Below are 18,257 nucleotides of genomic sequence, written 5' to 3'. Positions count from 1 at the left end.
GTGATCAATCTCAGGCAAGTCACACTAAAAGAGTCTAATATTCCTACTAATAATATTTTTTCTCAGTTATAATTTTTTAAAAGTTCAATTAATTTTCTTTGATTGGTAGAGAATTTCTTCTTTAACTTTAAAAAATGAAGGATAATTTTAACTTGCCTATTGTTTTTTAATAGATAAAGAACCTTTTCTTAATATTTTACATAGATTATAGAAAAATATTCAAATCATATAATCTTTTTTATATTTTAAAAAAAAACAGCTATGTATCATATGCAATTTGTAAGGTGCCACGGGGGTACACCATCGAGGAAGAAGGAAAAAATTAGGTACACCAAATTGTAAGATATTAAGATCACTTAGTAAATCCTTTCTTAAGAATTCAACAATGACTTGATCTTTAGGAAAGTGAGAAGATAGTTCATTTGTATAAAGACTCTTCTAACTTTCCTAAAGATCTCTTTCTTCTTATTGAATGTGCAGAAAAGTTATCTCTTCTTCATAAACCTAAACGAGAAAAAAATGAATAACTCACTGTGATTTAAATTTTAGAACTATTGTTTGTTACCAAAATGATCAATTAAAGTCCTCACCCTTTGTCAAACTCAAATTGTAGTTGAATGAGGTGTAAGACCTCTATTTTTGCTGGGTAAGAAAAAGCATGGCACTGAGATGAATACCCGCAATGTAACAAAATCAACTCAGAAAGGAAAACTAAGGTTGTGTCTACAGAGCAATACGAATCCCGATGGAAAAAGAAGGTGGACATTCAATTCCACAAGCACAAGATATCCAAAAAAAGTGTTTGGTATAATATTCATTCCACATCAATGAGAAAACATCTCTCCTAAACCTGTGTCATTTAAAAATATCATGATTCATCTAAAACGAGGAAAAGTGTTGTCTAAGATTGGCAATTTACATATTCATTAGCCTCTAGACAGAGGAATCAAGTTTTAGAGTAAGCTAAGAACTCTGTCCAACTTACAACTCTTCAGTTCCTCCTTTTCTTCTTCTTGTCAGACTTCTCACCAGTGTTCTTTAGCTGCATTCATGGTAAGAACATGATATATGAATCATTGGAGCTAGAAGTGCAAATCAAATGCGAGCCAAACATCTTAGTACAAGTACTTACCGTGATAATAAGGATTTTGATAAAATAAAAAAAAGCAACAAAATCTGTGAACAAGGTCAGAGCATGCTTCACATAATCTAGATCCCCATAGCATGCTCTCTCAATAATCTCTTGAGTGTCCACAACCATGTAACCCAGGAAAACCGGTAGACTGAAGTACAACTGAAGAGATGGGATAAGAGAAAACATAGAATCAACAACCTCAACAATGTACCAAAAAGATTAGAATGGGGTCACAGAAAAGTTAAATATACCTCAAATTTGAAGATGGCCATGGAAAATCCAAAATTTGAGGAAGCAAAGCGTAGCCTCAAGAGAATGAATAGACCCGCATAAAGCAAAACCCCTAGGTAAAGGAACTCCTGTCATCTTGCTAGGGTGGTTGCAACTGAGAAACATCCAAATGCCACAATAGTCCCAATGAAGGCACTTATGAGGATGGTGCATATGATAAGATTGAATTCAAACTTGCTTTCTGGTTATGAACAGAAAGGTAAGAAAAAACCAAGGAAAACTACCAAAAGAAAGAGTTATTGCTATCCATGGCACTAAGATGAATACCCGCAATGTAACACAATCAACTCAGAAAGAAAAACTAATGTTCTGCCAACAGAGCAATAGGAATCCCAATGGAAACCATCATAATATCATAAAACTAGGCAAGAACCTCACACAACTTCCTTCACCCAATGAACTACCAACCAAAAACACCAATAGACAATAATTTTGACAAGAAAATGTGGGATAGATGAAGATGATGAGCAGATTTGTCACAAAATTATGAAGACAAGTATGGATTGACTTGTCTGGAAACTTGTGGTTGTAGATTTTTCCAAAGAACAAAAATAGAGATAAAAATGTGTTGAATTTAGGATCCTTTTTCCAATATTCCTAGCAAGAGAAGATAGAAAGAAAAATGAAAAAAAAAGGGGAGAAAAACTCTTGGGTAGAGAGAAGAGAAGAGGGGAAAAAAGAGGTGTGCACCAAGCAAGAAAGAGAGATTTACTCAAGAAGGAGTTGTGTGACTTGATTAATTCTGAAGTGATAGAGTCCTTGTACAATTAACTTTTCAATCTCCTAGTTATATTCCAACTCTAACTCTCTAAGATAAGTCTATCGTGAAAAGATTACACAATCTACTAGAGGTCTAATATAAGTTAAACTAGAATTCTTCTTCAATAACATGGACATAAGGGAGGAGGATAACTTGTGGCCTTATCCTTGTGGGTCCCACATGATCTTCTAGCTCATATTGATAAGATTACCAGCTTGTGCTATCTTTGTGGGCCCCACTTGATCTTCAAGTCTTCTAACTCATTTCAACTTGTGCTTCTTATCTTCTTAACTCGTGCTAGGTTGGGTGTGGACTCTTCTTGGCATCCCATGTCGTCATGGTGGGTCCCACTAGCTCGTGCACCATGGTGGGTCCCACATTGTAACACTCCCCTTCAAGTTGAGGGTGAGAAAACATTATAATGCCTAACTTACTACAGATGGTAGACATTATCTTGTGAGTGACCGGCTTGGTGAGAATATCTGCAACTTGAATTTCTAATGATATATGCCTTCGAGATAAAAAGCATGCTTGAAACGTTTCTTGTATAAAATGGCTGTCCACTTCAATATGCTTTATTCTTTCATGGAAGACTGGATTTGATGTAATGAGTATTGTTGTTTGATTATCACAATAGTAGATCCATTAGAGCTTCTTTGTAGAATCCCGATTCAGTGAGAAGAGATCTTATCCATAGGAGTTCACTAACAGTGTGTGCCATGGCTCTGTATTCTGCTCCTGCATTAGACCGTGCTACTACATTTTGCTTCTTGCTTTTCCATGTAACTAAATTCCCTCCAACCATCGTACAAAATCTCGAAGTAGATTTCTGCCATCCGGTCCAATTTGCATATGAGAATCCTTCGATGTTGAAGTGACCATGATTTTTATAGAGAAGCCCTCTTCCTGGAGCTCCTTTCAGATATTGTAGTATTCTTTTAAGTGCTTGCCAGTGACTAAGTTGTGGCTTGTGCATGTATTGACTCACCTCACTTACTGCATATGATATATCCGGCCTTGTTACACACAAGTAAATAAGTCTTCCCACTAGTTTTTGATATTTCCTGATATCTACATCTTGTCCAATGCCTCCACATAATTTTGTATTTGAGTCCATAGGAGTTTCTGTTGGTTTGCATCCCATCATTCTTGTCTCCTCTAGTAGATCAAGGGCATACTTCCTTTGGTATAGAACAATCCTATGTCTGAATTATAATACTTCAATACTTAGAAAATTGTGAGTAGTCTAAGATCCTTTGTCTTGAATTCAGTACATATCTTTTCCTTTGTTTTCTGGGTGCCCCTGGAATCACTATTAGTTAAAATGATATCATCAACATATACTGTTAGAATTACCTTAATTCTCTGTGTTTTCAATAAATACTGAGTGATCTCCAAAGCATCTGTAAAATCCGGCCTGTATGAGGGCTTGTCTAAAATTCTAGAACCATGCCCAAAGGGGACTGCTTGAGACCATACATTGATGTTTTTAGTCAACATACTAACTCCCCCTCAACCACACACCCAGGTGGTTGTTGTATATAAATTTCTTCTTTAATGTCCCCGTTCAAAAACGCATTTTTTACATCAAGTTGATATATCGGCCATGAAGAATTGGTTGCTAGAGATAATAATATACGTACCGAGTTCATTTTTGCCATTGGAGAGAAGGTTTCTTCATAATCAATACCATAACACTGAGTATAACCTTTAGCTACCAGTCGAACCTTCAACCGTGCTATTGACCCATCTGAATTATGTTAGATAGTATAAACCCACTTGCAATCGACGAGTTTCTTATCTTTTGGAAGAGGAACCAGTGACCATGTCTGATTGTCATTAAGTGCCTTTGTTTCTTCATCCATTGTTGCCTTCCACCCTGGATGTTGTAGAGCTTCTTGATAGAATTGTGAAATAGATATGGAGGAAATAGAAGAAAAAACTGACAACACAGAGGTGAGAGGCAATGATGAGACACAAAATTTGAAATAGGATGAGAAGTAGAAGGTCTAGTGCATGATCTAGGCTCTTTCCTTATAGCAATAAGACGAGTATCATATTGAGGGCCAAAAAAAACTGGAGATGAAGGACTTACCTCTATGGGATCTATTAACTCGACAGGTGTGGTGTCGGCCACTTGCTCTAGGGGTTGAATAATCTTTGTATCACGGGGCACAATTAGTTGAGGGGAACCTGATACTGAGGATAGACTAGGAGGAGTACTGTCAAAATAAAATGAGGAGTCTTCAAAAAATGTTACATCCCTTGACACAAGTAGATGTTGAAGAGTGGGACTATAACAAACATAACTCTTTTGTGTGCGAAAGTATCCCAAGAAGATACACTTGATAGATTTAGGATCAAGTTTGTTGTGTCTGGGAATTGAATTATGAACAAAACATTAACATCCGAAGACTCTCAAAGGTAGTGAAAACAGATCACCATTTGGTAATAATCTAGAGTAAGGAGATTTATTACTAAGAATGGAAGATGATAGACGATTTATAAGAAAGCAAGCCGTAAGGACGACATGAGGCTAATAAAAGTAGGGAACTTTCATGACATATAATAAACCTTGAGCTACCTCAAGAATATGACAATTTTTCCATTCGGTTACACCATTTTGTTGAGGAGTGTAGGCACATTATGCTTGATGGATAATGCCATTTTCTTGACAAAAGGAGTCAAGGTCTTTGGAAATGTATTCTTTGGCATTATTAGACCATAGTATTTTTATTTTCTGACCAAACTGTGCGAGTACCATAGCATGAAATGACTTAAAAATCAATGGTATTGCAGAATGCTTCTTAAATACAAACAACCAAGTTATGTGAGTGAAATTATCATCAAATGTAATAAAATATTTTGCTTGAGAAATGTTTGAGACACTCATGGCTTCCCCAGACATCAGTATGAATTAAAAAAAATGGAGTAGCACTCTTGACTTCTGGACGAGGAGAGTATCCTCTGATGTTTACTCATTTGACAAACCTCACAATGAAATTCTGACCTTACTTTAAGAGTAGGAAACATATAATAAAGAAACTGTGCAAATGGATGTCCAGGTAGTAAAGCCCCTCTTGTTCATAGCCTCCACCAATCACCTGCTTCATTATAAGATCATGAAATACACATGAAGTGGGTCAGAAGGTAATAGAGCAATTAAAATATTTTTTTAGCTGACTAACAGATAATAGATTCAAAGGGAAAGTAGGAACGAATAAAATATCAGTGAGCATAACTGATGGTGAGATCGAAGTGGATCCTTTCCCTTGGACTTTGGTTTGAGAACCGCCAGCTATGGTAACAAACTTGTCTGAAAGACACGGAGATAGAGAATATAATAAATTTTTGTTACTTGTGAGATACTCGGAGGCTCTTGAGTCAATTATCTAGGATGAAGATGAGGCAGATAGCATACTTGAAGCAGTAGCAGCAATAGTAGTTGCTGAGGAACTCGAAGAAGAACCCAACATTGTCTTCATTTTCTGAAATAGCTCATACTCTTCATCAGTAAAAGTTTTTTGTGCTACTAATTTTGTGGGTTGTTCTTCTTTTGTATCACTTACAAAGGCTTTATTAGCCTTTATCAATTCTGATTTCCATTGGCATTATTGTATATTTCTTTATATTGACCATATTGTCCACAATAACTGTATTCCTTGTAATAGCATTGATCTAAAGTGTGACCAAATCTCTTACAATGAGTACATTCTTTCCCATATGTTTTGCTGAAGCTATTCTTTCCACTTCTTCCTCAACCCCCTCTATAATCTCTGCCTCGGCCCCGGCCGCAGTCAGAGGATGTTCCCCTATGATCTAAATACATAGTGGATGATACGTTAGTAGTGGAGGAAGAAGTATCTGGAATGCGGAGTAGTGTTGCACATATGTCATCAAACATGGGGACAATAGAAGCATTCAGAAGTTGACTCTTGGAAATGTCAAGATGTGGTTTAATATTTTCAAGGCAAATAGTAGTAATTAAGGCTTCCTTCTGCTTGTCTTGGACGGAAATATCTGTGGTTGAAGGCTGAGCTAACTTCCACTCTTGAAGAAAGCCTCTAAAGTGGGCCAAGTACGCACGGATATTTTTTCCTTGCCTAGTATTCAACATCATTTGGAGAGTATCCGGGCTAGCACATGTCCCCCAAATTTGTTTAGTAATGTCAAGATGAATGACATTGTTGGAGACATGTTCTTTCATGTTGTTGATTAGCCAACTAATCACCAAGGTATCATTTTTCAACCATTTGTTATAAAAAATGTTTTCTTCATCAATAGGTGGTCCTTGGTTGGTGAAGTGACCAAGTAGGTCCTTCGTTATAAGAAACCTCCGAACAGATGTGGACCAAGTCATAAGATTTGATACCCCTTGTAAGGGTATAGTGGTAATTCTTAGTATATCACTTTTTATATTCATAACCTCTTCGGCCATGATACACCCTTTAACGAAAATAACTCTCCAAAAAAAATTCTAACAATAACAACTCGATGTATGGAGAACTTTAGCATTAACGCTAAATTAGTATTCTGATTTTTTTCTTAAATTCCACTCATAAGAGACTCAATATCAATCTTCTATATCAGGGAACCCTTGTTCCTTCAAATTATTTTTTTTCCAACAATCTGATCATGGACTTGTCTCGATTAACAAAAATTCCAAACCGATAAAACTATTTTGATAGCTTCTTCTCGATAGAGAGACATGCATATCCATAACATCATAAGATGAAAAGCATTCACATACTCATCTTTAAATCATCTTCTAAATTCGGAAACCAGTAACATGAAGTAATAAAAAAAATGAAGAACTTATCTCACAGTTTTTGATCTTTCTTCACAAAAGAGTCTTCTTTGAGTGGTGTTGATCATATCATCTTAGAGCATTCCTTTTGATGTGGGATCGTAAATTTAATGCTCTGATACCATATTGAATTTAGAATCCCTTTCCCAATATTTTGAGCAAGAGAAGAAAAAAAGAAAAATAAAAAAAGGGGTGAAAACTTTCGGGTAGAGAAGAGAAGAGGGAAAAAAGAGGTGTGCGCCAAGCAAGAGAGAGAGATTTACTCAATGAGGAGTTGTGTGACTTGATTAATTCCGAATTATAACAGCTCTATTTATAGTAGAGGAAGTGATAGAGTCCTTATACAATTAACCTTTCAATCTCTAAGATAAGTCTACATGAAAAGATAACACAATCTACTAGAGGTCTAATATTAGTTAAACTATAACTCTTCTTCATTAACGTGGACATAAGGGAGGAGGCTAGCTCGTGGCCTTATCCTTGTGAGTCCCACATGATCTTCCAACTCATATTGATACGATTACTAGCTCGTGGTATCTTTGTGGGTCCTACTTGATCTTCAAGTCTTCTAACTCATTTCAACTTGTGCTTCTTATCTTCTTAACTCGTGCTAGCTTGGGTGAGGACTCTTCTTGGTACCCCACGTCCTCATGGTGGGTCCCACTAGCTCGTGCACCATGGTGGGTCCCACATTGTAACAAAATAAAAATAAGCATTTCAGATGGAACTGCACACTTGTAATTAGTACATGTAGGAATTAGACGCCCTACTTCCAAAATAACGAGAGAAATAGTAATAATCACAGAAGAAAATAAAAAGCAAGCACAAAGAAAGACAATAAGATGTATACTGGTTTGGCTCAAGGTGACACTGCGTCTCATCTTCCATTGATGCAATAATCCACTATGAAGATGAAACGGTTTACAGGAGAAATCTCATACACTCACATGTGTTTTTTCTCTAACTTCTCTCAAGATGCAACTCAAGATCCTTCTTTGATCATATACTCTAATAGCCATACCAAAATATAAAGAGAAAACTAGGGCAACCGCAATATAAGAGTGAAATCCCTAAACCACCCTTAATGAAACAATAGCCAATATATCTTGGACCTTTCGGGGGTGGAGTCCCCGAATCCTCGGGAGGGGGCTCCCTGCCCCCTTCCATCCTCCACTCCCATGTTACAGAAATTATCCTCCCAGGTGAACTTACTTGGGAAAGAATAGCAAGATGGCATCATCTCAATGAGACCAACCGTAGGCAAACAAAAAAGACAAATTATCAACTGTGAATTTCTAAACAAAACAATTTAGATAAAAGGCACTGATTTAAACATTAGATAGAGAAACCCTACCTGGTCTTAGAAGACAGTAAAGTTCAAGATTTAAATCTACCGATGTCACTACAAGAAATCGTTCTCACTACCCTGCTCATGGCTTGTAATTTTCTCAACTTCTTCTAAGTCAAAGGCTTTAAGCGTTTCAACATCTCTTGATGAGGACATCATGGCTGCACAAAATACTCATGAACCAATTCAAGTTTCAGTTGGTCCAGTGATGAGGGGTCGAACTAAAAGATTCAAAGAAATGCTGAATAACTTAGTCTGGAGAGTTCTACAATAAGAAGAGAGTGTGGTCACTATAGAGGGTTAACAAAGGCTGGTTTTACTCATCAAAGTTGATCCAGAAGAGAGCCAAGCAGCCATACACGTGAATTGAGCAAGTGCATGACCAACGTGCATGTGGTTAGAAGATCTCATGGGACCCAAATGGATAGCCACGAGCTGACATCTGATCCTAAAGAGAACCACAAGCTTGTTAGAAACTCTCGTGGGACCCACAAGGATTGCGACAAGCTGGCATCTTATCCTAGAGGTCACGTCATCATAAGAAGGAGTTAGAGTTTGATTTATATTAGACTTCTAGTTTACGTGAGTTATCTTATCATGATAGGCTTATTTTTAAGTATAAGAGGTTGAATGTAATTAGGAGAATGAAGTTAATTATACATGGACTCTACCACGTCCTCTACTATAAATAGAGGACCTTGTACATGGATTAGGGACAATTTTCTAGATTTATTCATATTGTGAGGTATTCTTTTTGAGTTCTTGAGGAAAATTTTTGAACTTATCAAGGTTTCCTTGTGGCATTCAAACTGACTTATCAAACGGATTTTCCATCCCCGTTTGTGGTGTCTTCACCATACCAAGGTCCTTGCTTTGATAAGCAATAGGCCACGGTTTCCATCAAACTTGAAAGGTATTGTGGTCGATTTCTAGATTTGGTATGGGGTTTCATCACGTGTTGACGTGGTTCATATTAGTAAATATCCCATCGCACGTTCACTTGATAATTTAATGAGCATTTTTTGTATTCCTTGAAAGTTTTGGATCCTTAGGTCGATTGGATCTTCAACATGTTTAATGCATCTGTATTCATATTTAAAACCTGTTAGAATCAATTAGTAATCCCTTTCTAAATTCCAAGCTATTAGGGGTTGTACAAATAGAATTTCTCAAACATGGAAAATAAAAAATTTGGTGTTCATTTGTGGTGTGTGAATAGATTTTCTTTACTTATATTTATTATTGTTTTTAATTTTTTGCATCCATAAACTCTAAAATTTTCATTTTGTTGTGATCTATTTTCCTTATCTTTTTGTTTACGACAAAAAAAGGTGAGTGAAAACTCAAGTTTGGATTTAAAACCAAAAATTGAACATCTAAAATGAAAATGCACAAAGGTAGAGAGAGATAATTCTAAAAAGTCTCTGTAATTTTTAGGGATTGTAAACTCTTTTAGTTTTTATATATTAGGTTTTGCAATCATCAGAAATGGCAGGGATGGGGGAGTTTTAAGTGAGTGTTGACTCCCAATCCATAAGTCATTTCTTACAAAAATATGTCCCGTTACGCATGATTGATCGATCAATCCCTTTACAATGATCTAAGATTGTAAGGTCATCTTTTTGATATTAGGCAAAAAATGACTTGTATGGCTCAGGTAAAAATATCCCACCGCACATTCACTTGAGAATTTAATGATCATTTGTTGTGCTCCTTGAAAATTTTGGATCCTTACATCATTTGCATCTTCAACATGTTTCATGCATGTATATCCATATTTAAAACATGTTAGGATAAATTAGAAATCTCTTTTTTATAAAATTAAAAGCTATTAGGGGTTTTTAATATCAATTAGAAATCTTTTTTTTTTATAAAATACCAAGTTATTAGGGATTTAAACACAGGAATTTCCCAAACATGGATAACAAAACTTTGATGTTCATATTTGGTATGTGAATAAATTTTCTTTACTTATATTTATTATTTTTATTAATTTTTTTTATACATAAAATCTAAAATTTTCATTTTGCAGGGATCTATTTTCCTCATCCTTTTCTTTACGACAAAAAAAGATGAATGAAAACTGAAGTTTGGATTTAAAACCAAAAATTGTACATCAGAAATGTAAATAGACAAATGTATAGAGAGATAGTTCCAAAATGTCTCAGTAATTTTTAGGGATTTTAAACTCTTTTAGTTTTTATATATTAGGTTTTTTAATCATCGAAAAAAGGGGAGGGGGTGGGGACATGGGAATTTTAACTGAGTGTTGACTCCCAATCCATAAGTCATTTTTACAAAATTATAGCCTGTTACGCATGATTGATCGATCTATCACTTTACAATGATCTATGATTGTTAGGTAAACTTTTTTGTAAATGGGCAAAAAATGGGTTGTTTGGCTCGGGTAAATATCCCACCACACGTTCACTTGAGAATTTAATGAGCATTTCTTGTATTCCTTAAAAGTTTTGGATTCTTAGGTCATTTGCATCTTCAACATGTTTAATGCATCCATATCCATATTTAAAACATGTTAGGATCAATTAGTAATATCTTTTTTATAAAATTCCAAGCTATTAGGGGTTGTACTAGTAGAATTTCCCAAAAATGGAAAAAATAAACTTTGGTGTTCATTTGTGGTATGAGAATAAATTTTGTTTACTTACATTTATTATTGTTTTTAATTTTTGCATATATAAAATCTAAAATTTTCATTTTGTTGTGATCTATTTTCCTTATCTTTTTGTGTACAAAATAAAAGGGTGAGTGAAAACTCAAGTTTGGATTTAAAAATGAAAATTGAACATAAAAAATGGAAATGTACAAATACAGAGAGAGATAATTCTAAAAAGTTTATGTAATTTTTAGGTAATGTAAGGTCCTTACATTTTGGTATATTAGGTTTTGTAATCATCAGAAAAGGGGGGGTGGGGGGTTAACTGAGTGTTGACTCTCAATCAATAAATCATTTCTTAGAAAAATATAGCCCATTACGCATGATTGATCGATCAATCACTTTATAGTAATGTATGATTCTTAGGTCATCTTTTTTATATTGGGCAAATATCTGGCTTCTTTATCTCATGTAAATAGCCCATCACAAGTTCACTTGAGAATTTATTGAGCACTTGTTGTGCTCATTGAAAGTTTTGGATCCTAAGGTCTTTTGCATCTTCAACATATTTCATGCATGCATACCCATATTTAAAACATGTTAGGATCAATTAGAAATCTCTTTCTTATAAAACTGCAACCTATTAGGGGTTGAATTAGTGGAATTTCCCAGACAAGGAATACAAAACTTTGGTGTTTTTTTTTTGTGTGTTAATAAATTTTCTTTACCTACATTCATTATTTTTTTTAATTTTTGCATACATAAACTCTAAAATTTTAATTTTATCGAACTCTTGCAAGAGAGAAACAACAACACTAGGCAGAAAAACGTCAAGTTGGTTAGTGTTTAAAAGAGCCCTTTTGTACATGAGTACAATCATTAGCCATTTTGAAATGATCGCTCGCTTAACCTCACTTATTTTTACATAGAAATTTCTTTATTTTCTCTATGTTTTTACCTCTTCTCCCTCACTCTCACTATGCATGGCCTCACTTTTTTTTCATTCTCATTCTTTTGCTCTCTCAAGTTCTTTTGATCACTCAATTGTTGCAACCTCACTTGATCCTCATAGACTTGTTTTGGTGTCATCGGAACTAGAGTGATTGTCCGCTGATTGCACGTGAATGAGTACTTATTGGTGAAGCCATCATGGTCACACATCGGTCAAATTGACATGGTCTTCCTAAGAGGGGATGTCCAACTTGCATTGGTACCACATCACATAATACCTCATCCTCATATTTACCAATTCAAGATGGTACCACAACCTGCTTCATAACCTTTAATTCACCACTATCATTCAACCATTGTAGCTTGTATGGACGAGGGTTCTTAAGTGTTGTGAACCCTAGCTTTTCAACCATGGAAGTACTAGCAACATCAAAGCAACTACCGCCATCGATAATAACACTACATACCTTGTCTTTCACATGGCAACGAGTGTGAAAGATATTCTCCCATTGTACTTCTTCTCTCTTCTTGAGCTTGTGTTGGAAGATAGGCCCAAGCCCACACGACCAAGTAAGACTCACATATCCCATTGTGTTAGAAGATGGGCCCAAGCCCATAAGACAAAGGAAGTCCCACACATCCAAGAGATGTGGAAGATGGGCCCAAGGCCCATAGACCAAGGAGAAGCCCCAAACCTATACAATTATGGCATTATGAGTTTTATACAATAAAAAGTCTTACACAAGAAGAAGTCTTAAAGAGCCACAATTATTATGGAAGTAGGTCTCATAGAGAAGTTTTAATTTAAAGGTGTTTTAGTTAAGTTAATCTTCTATTTATTTTTGGTTATTTTATTATTCTAGGACTTATCTTTAAGTGTTAGAGTTTAGGTGTAATTGGGACAAAGGTAGTTTTATTGTAATTGGACTCTACTACCTTCCTCTATAATAAATAGAGGTTCGTGTACTTTGATTATAATTAGTTAATGAAGTCAATGAAATATTTCACTTTTCCATAAATTCAACATGGTATCAAAGTAGGTTCTGTGAGTTAACTTGGTCAACCCACAGAGATAATGAGATCCTTTTCTCTAAACCCTAAACCCTAAGTCTAGGTTTGTAGTTTTTTTTTAGTCCCTACACCCGTAGTTTCCTTTGCCTTTTCACCTCTATACTGAGATTTTCATATTTAGAATTATATAATTAAGGAAATATATTTGAATCTAATTTCAAAGGAAATTTTTTTTCTTCCAATCAGAGTTATCTACAAAGAGAAATCGATATTTGAATGAGTGAAGGTCAGATTGCAAAAGAGGTTCGAGCAGCAGCAGAAAGCTTCAACTTCAGAGGTATTTTATGCTATCAAGAACGAGACTTTATATATATATATATATATATATATATATATATATATATATATATATATATAATTCTATTATCTTTCATATTCAAATAATTTTCAATCGGATTTATCTACAAAGAGAAATTGATATTTGAAGCAGCGAAGGTCAAATTGAAAAAAAAGAGATTCAAGTAGCAGTAGAAAGCTTCAACGTCCGAGGTGTTTTATGCTATCAAGAGCAAGACTTTATATGGATAGTTATATATCCAAAGAAATATATGTAAGTCTATTTTCTTACCTATTCAACCAATTCTTGATCTGGGTTTTTAATTTGGAGATATTGATCTTGGAAGAGTCAATGGTATTGATGGAAAAAAAGAAGAAACAGTGCTTAGTTCGGCCAGATGACAGAGACCGAAATCTATCAAATTAATTATCTTCTGATAATTATATTTTATGAAGAGAAGTTATACTTGGATGAAAGGTATTTAAGTCTATTTTTAGAAGGATAAAATTTCATATCAATATGATCTGTATTTAAAGCTATATTCGTATCGAAAGAATCGAAGGTCATGCTGGTATTCTGTTGTATTGAAAAATATGAACTTATGTCCTTTGTTTTGAGTCACTATTTGATTTTCTATATCAAGAAAATATCTCACTTCTCCTTGGTTTAAGGGCTTATTACTACATCTATGTTATTTGGGCTTATTGTTGCATCTATGATATTTGGTTCAAGCTGGGATCACTGCCATTACCTCCCAGTTTGAGGGGGAGAAGTACAAGAAAGAGGTATTTTATTCCATATGTTGTCGATAAGTTTATGTGGCCAAAATATTCAAGAAATGGGGAGCACAAAAGTTGAAGCTTATACATCTAAAAAAAATATTAATATAGGATTATGGTTATTTCATGGGTCCTTCTACAAGGTTTATTATTTTGGTTCGTGTTATATGTGTTGGAAGATGGTCGTGTTACATTACAACTGCTGCTATTATGTCTCTTTGGATGAGACATTATTATTGAAGAAGAGGTGGCATCAATACCTTTTCTCATATCATAATTTATTTGACTCTCAAAAATATCACGGTTGGGACACCATGTGAGTTGGTGCCTGAATTGGGACACCATGATAAATTTAACTCTAAAAAATATCATGGTTGGGATACCATGAGAGTCAGTGTCCGGATTGGGACACCATTATAAATAAATCCACTACCCCCCTATAATGGCTTTTATTACTCCTACCACTTGAGAGTCGTTGTCCTGTGGAGGGACACGGTGGTGGACACTTTAGAGTAATGCCAATGGACACACTAACTACAGAAGATGGAGTGTGCCCTACATCTAGCATTAAGACTGGAATATGGAGCAATGTCTTACTGGCCAAGAGTGATTTTTGTTCACACTTATTTTATGCCAGAAGGGCCTCATGGAAGGACGCAACAGCCTGCGAGGGAGTGTTGGAAGATGAAGGAATATTGGAAGATGTGCTATTTTATACAAACAGATTTTATACATCATTTGTAGCAAGATAGGAGTTCATGTTGTTCTCTCACCCCCAGCTTGAGGGGGAGTGTGGGAAGATAGGCCCAAGCCCTCACGACCAAGGAAGGCCCACATATCCCAGTGTGTTGGAAGATGGGCCCAAGCCCATAAGACTATAAGGAAGTCCCACACATCCAAGAGATGTGGAAGATGGGCTCATGGCCCATAGACAAAGGAGAAGCCCTAGGCCCTCACAGTTATGACATTATGAGTGGGGGTAGCTTCGAACCAAGCCGGTTCGCTAGCTGGCTCGGTACCGGCTTGGTTCGACTCGTCATTTATTGAGCTCGAGCACCGAATTCGGCTCGTTTACCTTAACGAGCCGAGCTCGACCGAAGCTAGGTTCGGTTCGTTGGCTCACGAGCCGGCTCGAAGTGAGTCGGATCGGTAACGAGATCGCGAGCAAGCGGGGGAGCGGGAGCGCGGGGGGGGGTGAAATTTTTTCCTCCCCCCTCGTCACCGCCGACCCCTCCCATCGGTTGTTGTCACCGCCTCTACCACCGTCGTAGCTGTTCGTCGGCGTCTATACCGCCGTCGCAGCTGCTCGCCGGCCGCCTCTGTGGCCGTTCGTTCGATTTCTTCCTCTCCTCGACGTCGCCTCTGTTTCTATCGCCGCCGCTTCCGTCACCGCCTACTCCATTGTGGCCGTCATCCCCGACGATAGGTCCTCCCCGGTGCCGTAACCCCCTTCCCTCCGCGTCGTCTCGGCTGAAAACTAGAACAGGGGAGAAATAATCTCCTCCCTCCCTCGCAAGAAGATGATCTCACACGTGCTATTTCGCACGTGCGAGATCATAAAATAAAAAAAAAAAAAAACTTTTTCCTCTGGAAAAAAATAAAAATAAATTTTATAGAAATAATTTTCTATAAACTATTAGTGTCTCATTGTTTTTTAAATATTTTTCTAATTGAAATTTTTTATTAAAAATCATATAATTTTCTAAGTAAGATTTTTCATACCAAGATGGGGTAGAAAACTATATAGAAAATTTTTGAATAAGTATTTAACAGTTGATTCTATAATACTTTTAGCATGAAGCAATTTTCATTGCAATTTTGTGTTTGATATTTTATTTAATTAAAAATTTATCGATAAATATAATAATATATTAGATTGATTATTAATTTTTATTTATTTCCCTAGAAGAGACAATAAAAGGTCCATTTAACTTTCCTAAGAAAATTTTAAAATATTTCCTGTAATTTTCTAATAAGTCACTAATAGTAATAAGATTTTATTTAAAGGTTTTTTTGGGAATATGTATCATAGGAAAAATATTTTTAGTTTTTCCTAGAATATAAATTTTTATCTAGGGGCACTAAGGAGGCCATAATAAATTATAGCCAGATTCAAAAATTACAAAACAAGCTAGACAACAATTGGAGTAAAAAATATTAATATTGGTGCATTTTAATCCATTATTGAAATTCAATCCTGAACCTCCCCTATCATTATATTTTTTAAAAATGTATGCATAATTTTATATATAATTTATTCAAAGCCACCCCTATGTGCGAGATCATAAACAAGAAAAAAAAAAACTCTTTGTCCCTTCCTCATGGCTCTTAAATAAATTGAAAATATATTTTAGTAGAAATACGTTTCTAGAGACTATTAGTGGTTTTTTCAATAAATGTTGAAAAGACATTTTTAATAGAAATATTTGGACCATTAGTGCCTCATGTTTTTTCAAAATATTTTTCTAATTATAAATTCTTTTTAAAAAATCATATAATTTTCTAAGTAAGATTTTATTGCCAAGATGGGTTAGAAAACCATATAGAAAAATTTTGAATAAGTATTTGACAGTTGATGATATAATACTTTGAGCATGAGGCAATTTTCATAGCAATTTTGTGTTTGACATTTGATGTGATTAAAAATTTATCGATAAGTATAATAATATATTAGATTAATTATTAATTTTTATTTATTTCCTTAGAAAAGGCAATAAGAGGTCCATTTAACTTTCCTAAGAAAAATTTAAAATATTTCTTGTAATTTTCTAGTAAGTCTGTAATAGTAATAGGATTTTATTTAAAGGATTTATAGTTTTTATTTGGGTGATTGTAAATTGATAGTGATATTTTATTTATTTTTGTTGTGTTTGATTATTGTATGGAGTTTATTTATAATGTTATGCAGTGTATGGAGTGTTTAGATTATTTTATGGAGTGTATAAAAAATTTCATGAAGTGTTTATGAAATGTATAGACAATTTTATGGAGTGTTTATGGAGTGTTTATGCAGGTATTATGTATATTGATTATGCCCAATTTTAAGTAGAGGTCATGCCGAATTTTATACAAGTATTATATATATAGATTATGATCAATTTTAAGTAGAGGTTATGCCCAATCTTATACACATATTATATATATAAGTTATGCCCAATTCTATGTAGAGGTCATGCCCAATTTTATGTAAAATGTATGCATAATTTTATATACATTTTATTCGATATATATTTTTTGAAAAGTTTTAAATGTATGTTGAGGCTCGAGCTCGGCTCGAAGCTCTGCTCGAACTCATTGGGCTCGAGCTCGATAACAATTTTAGGCTCGAGACGAGGCTCAGCTCGAAGCTCGGCTTGGAATATTTAAATCAAGCTCGACTCGAAAATAAGCAGGTTCGGGCTCGGCTCGGCTCGATGCCACCCCTAATTATGAGTCTTACACAATAAGAAGTCTTACACAAGAAGAAGTCATACAAATCCACAATTATTATGGAAGTAAGTCTCATAGAGGAGTTTTAGTTTAAAGGCGTTTTAGTCAAGTTAATCTTCTATTTATATTTTGTTATTTTATTATTCTAGGACTTATCTTTAAGTGTTAGAGTTTAGGTGTAGTTAGGACAAAGGTAGTTTTATTGTAATTGGACACTACTACCTTCCTCTATTATAAATAGATGTTCATGTACTCTGATTATAATTAGTTAATGGAGTCAATGAAGTATTTATCTTTTCCATAAATTCAACAACTTGCAAGCTTAAGGCTCGTCGTGCGACTAGTCCAAGCATCTCACCATGATTTGCCCTGAACTCCTCATCTCCTATGGGGGCATCCTCCTTGGTATGGTGAAGATGCCACAAACGGGAATGAAAAATCCATTTGATAAGTGTTGTATTTAGGATCCCATTTCCAATATTCCAATAAAGGGAAGAGAAAAAAAAAGGAGGAAAGGGGAAGAAGGCCCTCAGGAAGAGAGAAGAAGAGAAGAGGAACAAGGTACGCGCCAAGCAAAGAGAGAGAGAGAGAGAGAGAGAGAGAGAGAGAGAGAGAGAGAGAGAGAGAGAGAGAGAGAGAGAGAGAGAGAGAGAGAGAGAGAGAGAGAGAGATTTACTCAAGTGAGAATTATTGAACTTGATTAATTCCGAATTACAACACCTCTATTTAGAGTAGAAGAAGTAATAGAGTCCTTTTACAATTAGCCTTTAAATCTCCTAATTACATTCCAAC

General features: G+C 35.2%; 1 pseudogene; it reads right to left on the bottom strand.

The window, feature by feature from the left end:
* Positions 1-991: 991 nt before the first annotated feature.
* Positions 992-2,636, bottom strand: LOC137935278 (bax inhibitor 1-like; annotated as a pseudogene).
* Between the last annotated feature and the right edge of the window lie 15,621 nt (positions 2,637-18,257).

The sequence above is a fragment of the Aristolochia californica genome, unplaced genomic scaffold, assembly GCF_029961685.1.
Source record: "Aristolochia californica isolate CCGP_79_NKW_82.1479 unplaced genomic scaffold, dmAriCali1.0.hap1 SCAF_6, whole genome shotgun sequence".
NCBI lineage: Eukaryota > Viridiplantae > Streptophyta > Magnoliopsida > Piperales > Aristolochiaceae > Aristolochia > Aristolochia californica.
Note: the sequence above shows the minus strand (reverse complement) of the source record. Positions and strands in the feature narration are given on the sequence as shown.